The sequence below is a fragment of the Euprymna scolopes genome, chromosome 34, assembly GCF_053919585.1.
Source record: "Euprymna scolopes isolate OS-2025 chromosome 34, ASM5391958v1, whole genome shotgun sequence".
Lineage (NCBI taxonomy): Eukaryota > Metazoa > Mollusca > Cephalopoda > Sepiida > Sepiolidae > Euprymna > Euprymna scolopes.
In genome coordinates this window covers 27,955,529-27,966,680 of record NC_136515.1, presented here as the reverse complement: position 1 = coordinate 27,966,680, position 11,152 = coordinate 27,955,529, and the positions used below count along the sequence as shown (strand labels likewise).

Below are 11,152 nucleotides of genomic sequence, written 5' to 3'. Positions count from 1 at the left end.
GACTTATTTCTTTGAAAGTCATTTCCTCTAGTTTTTGAGGGTAAACCATTGTAGCAACCTTCATAATTGCTTCACAACCAGCGTTAACCATGAACAAGTCATTGATTTCATTCTCCCTTCCTTGTTTTTTTTTTTTTTTTTGTCTTTCAACTTTTTGCTTCTCACATTAACAGCAAAACAACGAATCCAAGTATCTACATATTCTGGGTCTTCAAAGACCAGAGAATATCCTATCATCAACACTATTGATATGTCGTATATAACGCTAAGCAAGCGGTCAACAACCACCTGTTTATAAATATGAGCTATCTGTTCATATGTAAATTATACATAATTTGCATATCACTACAGTAATTTTGTAGAGAGGCATAGGAATAAGTTGGCATGTGTATGCTGTAAAGAAGCAGTGGTACATAAATCTGGAACCCATTAAATAAAAAAAAAAGTAATAATACAATTATGCAAATTAAGATGAGAGTCTGAGGTGGTGGCATAAAATGACAGAGTTTTTGATTGACAGGAATCTTTCATTTTTGACACTGCCTTGTTTGATTGTGATTTTATTGTTGGTTAGAGAGAAACAAAGAAGAAAAGTGCTGCTGATTCTTAGATGAAAAAGTGAGCGTTTTGTCAAGGAAAAAAGCAAAAAACACAAAATAATCCGACTCGAGTGTGTGTGTAAATTGATAAAATAGTTTCATTTTTATAAACAAAATCATTTTAAAACAATTAATGAGAATTTGTAGGCATTACAACATAAATCTTGCAAGCTTTAATTATTGAGTTAGCTCCCTTTTTTTAGATTGTTTTCAAAATGGTGGACATTTGTTCTTCTGTTACTCATAACATTTGATTTTCTTATTTAAGTCACAGGTATGTACATCATACAGATTTTTCTTTACTTTTGCTTTTCAATAAAGAGGTAATTGTGGACAAGAATATAGAGATAGTATATTTCAGCTTCAGACAGACTGATACGAGATCTCCATTATATATGCATATTGTTGAAGAATTGTAATCACACAAGGCGGCACATTTTCACAAAATACAAAATGTGAATCACCATATTCAAGAAAATAAGCAACAAAAAGGATGAGATTTTTAAAAAAATTTCTTGGATTTGTAAAGACAAAATTAAAATTACAATATTTATTTAATTATTTAATTGAAATTACAAAATTTATTTATAAGAAATAAAGATACAAATAAAAAAAGAACACAAAACCTAAAATGAGAAGAGATATCCAAGAAAAGATGGATGGAAAAATGACTATAATACAAAAAGGTACTTAACTTGCTTGCAAACTGGAAAAAAAGTTGCTGAAAAAAGTTCTCAAAGATGAAAATCAAATGAAGAAAAGTTAATGGCTTTTAAGTAAAAAGTAAAATGGCCGACTGTAATTTTCATTAGTTAATACACCAAGAAGGGCGCCACACTTTTTCCAGAATTACTTCACTTGCTTTTAGTCCTCATCTTATAATGCCGAGTGGCCATCAACTACCCTTTTTTTTTAAATCTTGTTTTTAAATCTTTGGTATGACTCAACCAAAGATCGAATTCTGGTCACCTGACCCATTGGCAAATACTTTTCATCAATAACTTAAAAATGCTTCACTGAATGGAGCATGAAACATCTAATCGTTTTAATCTGAATTTATATCAGTATATTTCTAATAGTTTGTTCTTTAGTGATCAATTTCATTTTATTGTTGTTTTTGGCTCTCAGGATATACAAAAGATGTAAGAAGCTTTTCAGTGTTTTACGATGGTTTTATTTCACAATTTAGAGCAGTATCAATTGTTACTTTATAGAATAAGGGACAACGAAATGGAGTTTCATTCTATATTCAAAAGCAACTTTATTTGTCATCTTCGTTAGTAGCATGTGCAAGAGAGAAACGGGTTAGTAGGTGGAAGTGTTCTTGTGTAAAGATAGATTTACTATATTGCCGGCTTGTTGAGAAGAGAATAGTTCAGTAGTTGTCGGGGTGAAGGAGGCCGGTCAAAGGAGAAAGAAAGAGCAAAGTCCTCAGTGTATTTGCGTGTTGCGTGTGTTGGTGTATTGATGAGAGCAGTTCTGCAACATGATAAAGAAATTTTGTGTGGGAATCACATGTAGAAATAAGTGGAAGTTAGAAGAGAGCCATGTTAGCTTGTTGTACTCACTTTGGTCAGGGGCCAAAGCCCCCCCAGCGACATGTGCTGCTGGGCAGAGCAGGGAGAAAGAAGAGTAAGAGGGAGAGCGTTCTTGGTTTTACCTTTTATACACTCAGTCACGTGATTGAGAGCTGATTTGTGATTGGACAAGCCAGGGAGAAAATGGATTTCAAATCTCGAGCTGCGAGAATTAGATCCTGCCTGTGATTGTAGCGAGTTTTGACTGCTACAACTTTCTGATTTGCAGGAAAGTGAAAATATGACTTTTTCTGTTGAGAGATGATAGGAAATTAATTGTCAACTTACGTGCTCGGACTATAGACCGACAAACTCGATAACTGAACAACCAACTTTACTGTCACTTTTGATATTTGATATGGCTCAATTCAATGTACAATATCTGCTTAACTAGTTGTGGTAATATAAAGCCATCATTCCTCCATGCATGGAATATTGTTGCCAAATCTGGGCTGGTGCTAGAACCACTAGTCACTCTTAGACAAACAGGGCCGATAGCCATTAGTCACGTGCTCTCGTGTAATGAATGAATGCGTGAATGTAGAATTGACATGAAATTCTTAAAGATAAACTAAAATGACCGAAAAATGAGCTGAAATCACTTAAATAAATAAAAAGTAAATGACTTAGAATGACTTTAATGAACTTAAAGATGAATTGAATGACCTTAAGAATGACTTGAATGCTTAAAAAATAACTGGAATCCTTCAAAAACAACTTGAATGATCTGGAGAATGACTTGAATGGCTTTGAGACTGACTGGTTGTAAAGTGGGTGATCATTTTACATCAAATTAATACAGAAAAGTGATCCCCCACTTTATATCACAGTAAGTACAGCATGTAGTAAGAACAGTTACTACACTTTGATCTTGGCCAAAAGGCCAAGAAAAGGGTATTTATTTGCTCTCGCAGCGAGCAAATTAGGCACAAGGCCGATTTTTAAAGTGAGGAGTGAAGGGGAAATGGGGACCAACTCCCCGGGGAGTAGGGAAGCTGGATATTAACAATTGGTATGAAGGGTTGCCCCTACATTGACTAAGGTCTTATATGTGGGGTTTCCCCCACATATGGTCTTTGCTTGCAGTATCTGCCGGAACATATACTACACTTTGATATATTAAATCTTTTATTCAGGCAAAAATGAACATGAACAAAAAACTTAGGCACAAGGCAAGGCCAACTCAAAAAAGGGGCAAATGGGGGTCGTTGGTCATCCTTGTCACTCTAGAACTAAACAAAAGTTTCTCTTAGCTAGAATCTTCTTTCATCATAATACTGCATTCGCCCTTTCATACTTGGGGACGTCCTACTTGGCACCCAATTGTTTAAAACATTTTTTATTTCCGTGTAAAAACAAAAAAGATAACAACAATGATGATACGATAATTCATTTGTGTTGAGGGCGGGGGAAGAAAAATACAAAAGTGGTTAGTAGGACCCTCCCAACCCCATCTAGTTGATAGACCGTCTGTTCCACTTTGGTTTGTAAAGGAACCTGAGCTCCTGCAGGCCGGTCTCTAAGTGGGGATGCTCTATAGATGGGACGAAATGGAGAAAAGAAAATTTTGTGGGTGAGGGATAGGGAGTTAGTGATTGATTTCTTTCTCTCCAAGATGGGTGAAATTTAGAGTAAGGGGTGAAAAGAAAAATTGCAGATAGGAGGGGATGGGGATCTTGGAGGCTTCCTAGTTGGGGAGGAATGAAGCATTCACTCGGCTAGCTAAGAGGCTGAAAATGGATTACGCTTGATGGAACTATGCGTTCCACACCTAGGCGGGGAACGCGTATTCAAACTTGGCTCATTTTCGTACACACAGACTTGCTACATGTATCCATCTTCTGTCAAATGCCGCACAATGCAGCCTTCTTTTATCTTCACCCGTAGTTGGCGTTTAAAGAAAGTGATCAGATCCTGATCAGAAAAAGACATCCCCCCGCCAGCCACCCTGCAGATGCGACGTCCAAATAACCATTCTTGCCATGGCCAGGATCGTAATGTAGACCATTTATCTTTACGGTGGTCTCACGTTGTCAATGACATTGGTAATCGGGCAAGGATGCTCGGGATCGATGTGAGCCGTCACCTCGCTGACATGCGACCAATACTGGCGGAATTCACGGCAATCGAAGAAAGCATGATCAGTCGTTTCTACGGCCATCCCACAATGGGGACAAGCAGGCGACTCCAAAAACCCAGAACTGCATTGTATGTTGTTAAGTGGAAGTGCATTTTAGGCCAATCGCCAGGTCAGAGAGAACTCTGAATTGTTCAGATGACTCGAACCTGGCGCTCAACTCCACGCAGAGCGGATCTCACTCTGCTGCCAACCCAAACGCGCGCATAGCGGATCGTCAGTGGCCCCCCCCCCTCACTAGATCCCTGTGGAGTTCCCTATGGGTGCAGTCACAAGGTCGCTGGACTTTGGTAGTCGTTTTAGCATGGCTCGGCACTCTTTCAAGAAGGCTGAGTCTCCCCGCGGCCTGCAACGACTCTCGATAGTGGGGTCGAGAATGAGGTCGGGAAAGGCGGCAGTAATCGCGGGGTGCCACGGTTGATCTTCTTGAAGGTGGTGGCTCAGGAAGGCCAGCCTCTCAGCGTCTCTATGACACTTCAAGTCCGGCATTCCCAAACCTCTCTCACACGGACGTTGGAAGCAGACCTGTCTACTCACCAGTGTCTTCTTTTGTCCCAAAGGAGTGATGACAAGAGTTCGACAAGAGCTTTTAGGTGTTGTGCAGGCAGCAAACCCCAACTCTTGACTGATGGTTGCAATGTGGAATCTCTGTACAAATTTTAGAAGTACTTTAAGATTGGGCTCTGATGAACTAATTGTACCCTCTCAATGTAAATACTCCTGATCAAGCTAACTGTAGATTCGAACCACTTCACCGTGGAGATCCACCAAAACTTTCTTTCTTGCACACTGCTTGCTTTAGAATTCCCTCCCTGTTCCCTATTTCCTCAACTGTACCACCATGCAGAAATTTAAATGCAATGTACTTTGCTTCACAACTCCCCATTTAGGATGCCCCCTATAGATCATGCCACACATGCAAACAAAATAAATAAAAAGATGTCTAGTAACGATTAACTGAATCTTTGTTAGAGAGAAGTTCAATCATTAGCTAATGAAAACATTAACCAGTAAGAGGGAATAACAACGAATCTGATTAATTAGCCAACTAGACTAAACAGCACGTGGATATATAAAAAAAACAATCAGTAAGAAAAAATCCAAGCTCTTAGCATGACGAGTCCCTATGGGAATGAAACACAGACTCTTCTGTGTAGTTTAATTGCCGTAAATATATTTTCTGTACCTTGCTACTTAGTTCTACTCGTGTATCAACATAACGGTACTCTTGCATAATTTGACCCGGGTTCTTGGGAATTTCCATCAAGCATGGATTGCGCGAGACCAGCAATCATTCGTTTCAGCTGAGCATTGTAACAGATGCAGAAACAAGCAAACCGGAAAAAAAAACAAACACAAATAATCAAAAATAACAAAAACCTACCTTAAAAGGACTGAAAAAAAATTTAATTTTATTTTATTTGTTTATTTTTTTTTGCAAAATATTTATCAACAACATTTTTTTAAGAAACGATGAATGTTTTACTTTTTTAATCGTAAATTATTAGGTATAAGCACAAGTTTTTTTTTTTTTTCAAAACTTTTTGTTTAGTCAAGTTTTTTGGGGGGAGGGGGGAGCTCCACAGAAATTTTTATATATTTTTTAAGAAAATACGTAAAAATATGTTTGCAAAAAGTGCAAATTGTTAGATGAAAGTACAAAAAAAATTTTAGTTTCTTTTCAAGAAAACTTAATATTTTAATTTTTTTTTACGGCTATTCATTGCCAGTGGAAGAACTTCTTTGAGATGAGGATATTTCCTTGGGAATCTTTTACTTCGGTCGACTGTTGAATGGCCATTGACGGCAAAGAGGGAGGAGATGGGAAAGAAGAAATGCAAGAAAGCTCCCCAAGAACTGGGTAGCTTTCGGAAATGTGATTTATAATGGAGACAAAAGGATCATTTCCGAATTTTGCATCCACATAAATGCAGAGGTACATCTGATATAAATGTTCAGAAACTATCCCAGTCAGCTATAGAGTATCGATATACTGTATGATGAAGAGGTTTGTCTGAGCATTTAGTACATCTCATTTTTATCTTAACTGATACAACCGAGTGGTCAGAAGATCCCAGTGGAGACAGAACGAAGAATGAACACAGTTCAGGGCATGTTGTGGGTAAAATGGCTGGGAGACTTGAATACTAACCATCAGTGTTGGGCACACGGGTAGGGTTGTGAACAATCTGAGTTAGGTCATTAGCAATGGAAAAATTATAACAAAACCTCCCCTCATCATCTGTCTTGTTTGAGCGGGTTCACCATTCCACATTGTGAACATAGACATGAATGCTAGTTGAAAGATAAGTAGACAGGATGTTGTAAATTTTCTCAGATATTCTTAAAGATAGTAACTCCACTATTATAGGGGCGATAGAGGGCAAATATAAAAACAGTGGTGTGAGCAAGTGTAACCTGGAAGCACATATAGGGTAATTTAGAGTCTTCTCTGGAGATGTCCCTACCACCTAGAAAGCCATCTTTAATGTAGACACATATTCCATGCTTCAAACAAGAGTAGTGACTCCTTTGTAATAAATAAAAGGACGAGCATAGCTTAATGGAACATGATTGCAGATGGTCAATGTAAATGTTAATGGTAGATCATACCAAGTTATAAACCCAAGTCTATACCTTATCTTTAGTTTAGTTTCTCAGACAATATATCAGGGTGTTCCAAAACTAATGCCTCCTAATTTTTTATTCAGTCAAATGAATCAGAGGGGATTTCAAACTGCATTGTTATGGTGACTGAACTCATGCATTCATGACCTAAATGTTTTATTTCTCTATTACTGATATTGATGGTGTGAAACTCTAAGGAAGCAACCCCTTTCATGAATGTGCATCAGGAGCAGAGATGTATCATTGAATTCCTCTCAAAAGTTCATTGAGAATGGTGGTGACTTAGTAGTGTCAGAAATCGCCATTAAAAATGCGTGATAAAATCTTGAATAATTAAACCTCCTATCTTTCAAAGCTTATAACTACTTGAAAAATGTAACTCCAGCCTTAATTTTTTTCCAATTAAAAGAGCAAAGACCACATTTAAAAAAATAACAGGATTAATAGCAAATTATGCAATATTTGTTTTTTTTTTTTAAATCGGTTTTCTTTAAAAAAAGACTTAAAGAAAATCAACAAATTTTAACTTAATTCGATAATAACATATATATACATTCCAAAAATCACTTACCTTTAAAAAAATACTAATCAATGGGTACTTCCATTCTTCATTGTTAAGAATTTATCCATATTTATATTTTATATTCCATGTCCTTTTTCACAGTTGAAATAAAGGGAGACAAATGTCTGCTTTTCTTTGAGTTGATATCTTTGGTGGCTTTAAGCGCCAGATAAATACCTCTTTCTATTGCGTGCTGTAAACAAAAGTTAGTCAACATGGGTCACCGTAGTTGAAAAATGATCCCATTTCACTTATCAGTTTTTGCCGTTAAAAAAAACATTCTACCGATTTTTTTTTTATTCTCTTAAAGAAATACATGAGTTTTTGATTTAATATATTTAATTTCTTCTTTATGGAGGGAATTTTTTTTAAATATCTAAAAAAAACAACATTGAATGAAATAGAAGTAATTGTCGTAATTATACAAAATTTTCTGAACAATATAACAAAATTATAAGGTTTCACTTAAAAAAAAAAATTTAATGTGGTTTTAAAAATAAAGGTTTTAAACTTTGGAATTTACAGGTAAATTTGCAAATAACTGTTCTTTTTTTGTTTTAAATTAGCTTATTTTATTTATTGATCTTTCATCTTCAATTTGTGATATATAAATTTGAGGTGAGAAAATTAATTATTTTCATTTTAATAGACATTTCAAAATGGGGTGGGGGATGAATTTCAAAAACGCTTGTCTAGAATATTATATTCGGCTTATTGGAAAGAGCATAAAATTTCACATTGAACCTGAAAATATCTTAAAAATTGAACCAATAGAAAAATTTTGATAGATTTTTAAGGTTTAAAAATTGAAAAAAAATTAACTCGTAAAATTCAATTGATTTTATTACGTAAAAGAAATGGCCGCATGAACGCGCGCAGGCACTTTGTAAACACTGTTTTTTTTTAAAATAAAAAATAATATTTCTATTATTTTTTAAACAACTTTAATAGTTTATTTTGGAAGTATATTCCATAAAGAAAATAAACAACCCACTTTTAAAAGAGAAATTACGAGTTTTTTATATTTTATTCGCAGTTTTGTGTTAGGGATGCCAAAAATTCCAAAAACATTCTGATACACCTAGTGGTGACTATGTAGAAAAATAAATTCTGGGACATAAAACGTTTTTATGATACTACTACTGTCTTTTAGCTTTTAAACTTTTTGAGTTAAAAAATGGTAGGCTTTACTTTTGCATTGACCCTGGTATGATTATTTATAAAATGTACACAATTTCTTAGAAGAAATTAATTAAGTTCAAAAACAAAAAGGATGGGGCATTATATATTGTGGCATTAGTTATTAATCATTAGTTCTCAGCAGAAAATTAATTGCCTTTGTTTTGCGGATAAGGAATCATTGAAAAAAAAACAACTCTATATCTCAAACTGAAAAATGAAATTACTTGATAGAAAAATGAACAAAACATCTTCTTCACTCTATTTCAAAAATCAATTCTTTGGTCATCGATTATCACACTGACAAACGTGTCTGTTTCTTGTGAAGATTTAGCAAAAGAATAAAGTGTGAACAATAACAGGAGAAAAAATTAAAATTGTTTTCATAAAACTCATCGTCGGATAGCTGTCGACTTGCAAGTGATTTGACCTTAAACTTTCCGTACTCCACCAGCTGAGATATTTCAAAATAAGGTTTACTCTTGTCTTTGATATTGCAAAAAAAAAAAAAAAAAAAAATACTAGTATATGTATGCATTTAGCACGATTTCTTTCTTCATTTCCAGTCTATGATGAATAAACAATTATATTAAAAGACTATTTATTCCATGAACTGGAAATTGTATCTGTCACTTCAACTAAAAGAAATGATATTATGTTGATCCAGCAATATAGAAAAATTTGATCTTTTATTTTTATTAATAAAATCAAAATATATTATTTAAATTATACCGTCTTATTTTCTACTGGAAACTTCCTCGTTATCTGGTGGTGAAGGAAGTGTGATAATATTAGTAATGGCACAATTCCAATATTTTTCCTGATTCTGATACAATTACAAAGTTTATTCTAAATTCCTGATTCCAATACAATTACTGATTCAGATTTTTTTAAATTTCTAAATAATGAGCTTTATATAGTTATTATGTCTTTGAATTTTCTGATCACTGCAAAACCCATCTAATATCTGCTTTTGATTACTGCAAATACTCATTTAATATGTGCATATATTTTCGCAAACATAAAAATATATTTGTGGAGAAGGGGGTGATTTATAGATTTTGATTTTACTGGCACTTTAAAATCAATAATTATTTATCATTTTAGTATTGGTACCAGACAAATTAAGTTGACGAAAAGAAAATTTAAAAAATCATTTTTGGCATTGGAAAATAAACACAAATGTTTGTGATTCATTATTCTAATTTTGATTAATCATCCCAAAACTAGTTAATAAATAAGGATGAGATGTCAACAGCATTTGAATAGTTTGGCTAATATACGACAAGTATTGATATTACGTCCATTTTCTCCTTTCCTTCTGTTTCATTATACTTATCCCCTTTTTTGTCTCACTTTCCTCTTCTACTTTCTTTCTTTCCTTTCTTTCTATCTCTACTTCCTTGCTGCATTCTTTCTTTGTATTATTTCTTTGCTCATTTGGTCAGCCTTTTCTCTCGCGTTTCTTCATTTCACAGAAGAAAAGGATCGACTTTCTAGAGAAGGTAGTTGGTGAAGATGAGAGATGCTTGTTGAATATTCGAGTTAGAAATTTTACTGTAGCATATATATCCAACCGACTCAGCTTCCTTGAGGAAGAAATGGAAAAGGTCACCAGAGTTTTATATAAAAATACTAATATCTTCTCAACAATAAGATCAACTTTATTTAACAGAATAAGAATACAAGCATACAAGGCAATTTTGTTCAGCAGGAGGTATAAAAGTAGAAATGCAATTTAGTCCAGGTTGGCCTTGTGTATGGAGTTTTTGTGTCAATAAAAGCAAGAGAACTCTTGACTCAAACTAGAATGCTTGCCGACATGAACTCAACAGCAATGCAGATATGACTCAACATGAACTCAATCAGTTATGCCGATGGTAACATCAATGCACAGACTAGAAGGACAATACTAATACAATTCAACACAAATTTGAACAATAATGTTGATTAAACCCAACATGGACTAAAAAAATATTGCCAATACAACTTAACACAGACTCTAACAATAATATCGATATGACCCAACATAGACTTGAACATTAATGTCCATACAACTAAACACAGACACAAAAAAGAACATATATACGACCCAACACAGACCTGAACACAACATCAATATGACCCAACATAAACTCGAACAATGGCGTCGATACAACTGAACACAGACCCCAACTATAACGTTAATGACCCCAAAATGGATTCAAACAATAACACTGATACAGTGCAGTATGGTCCTGATCAATAGCATCGATACTACCCAACACAGAGTAAAACAAAACACGAATAGAACCCAACACAGATTCGGAAAATAACATTGATATAATCCAGTATGAATTCAGACAATAACATCAATATGATCCAACAAAGACTTGAACAATAACATAGATATGACCTCACGTCTCAGGCATCTGCTCCAGTGGTCTGTTTTTATAAAAGACAGAGTTCTCCAAATTTGTATATTTGCATA

General features: G+C 34.6%; 1 pseudogene; it reads right to left on the bottom strand.

Annotated features, from left to right (window-relative positions):
- Nucleotides 1-2,945: 2,945 nt before the first annotated feature.
- On the bottom strand, nt 2,946-3,072 carry LOC145259346 (U2 spliceosomal RNA; annotated as a pseudogene).
- Between the last annotated feature and the right edge of the window lie 8,080 nt (nt 3,073-11,152).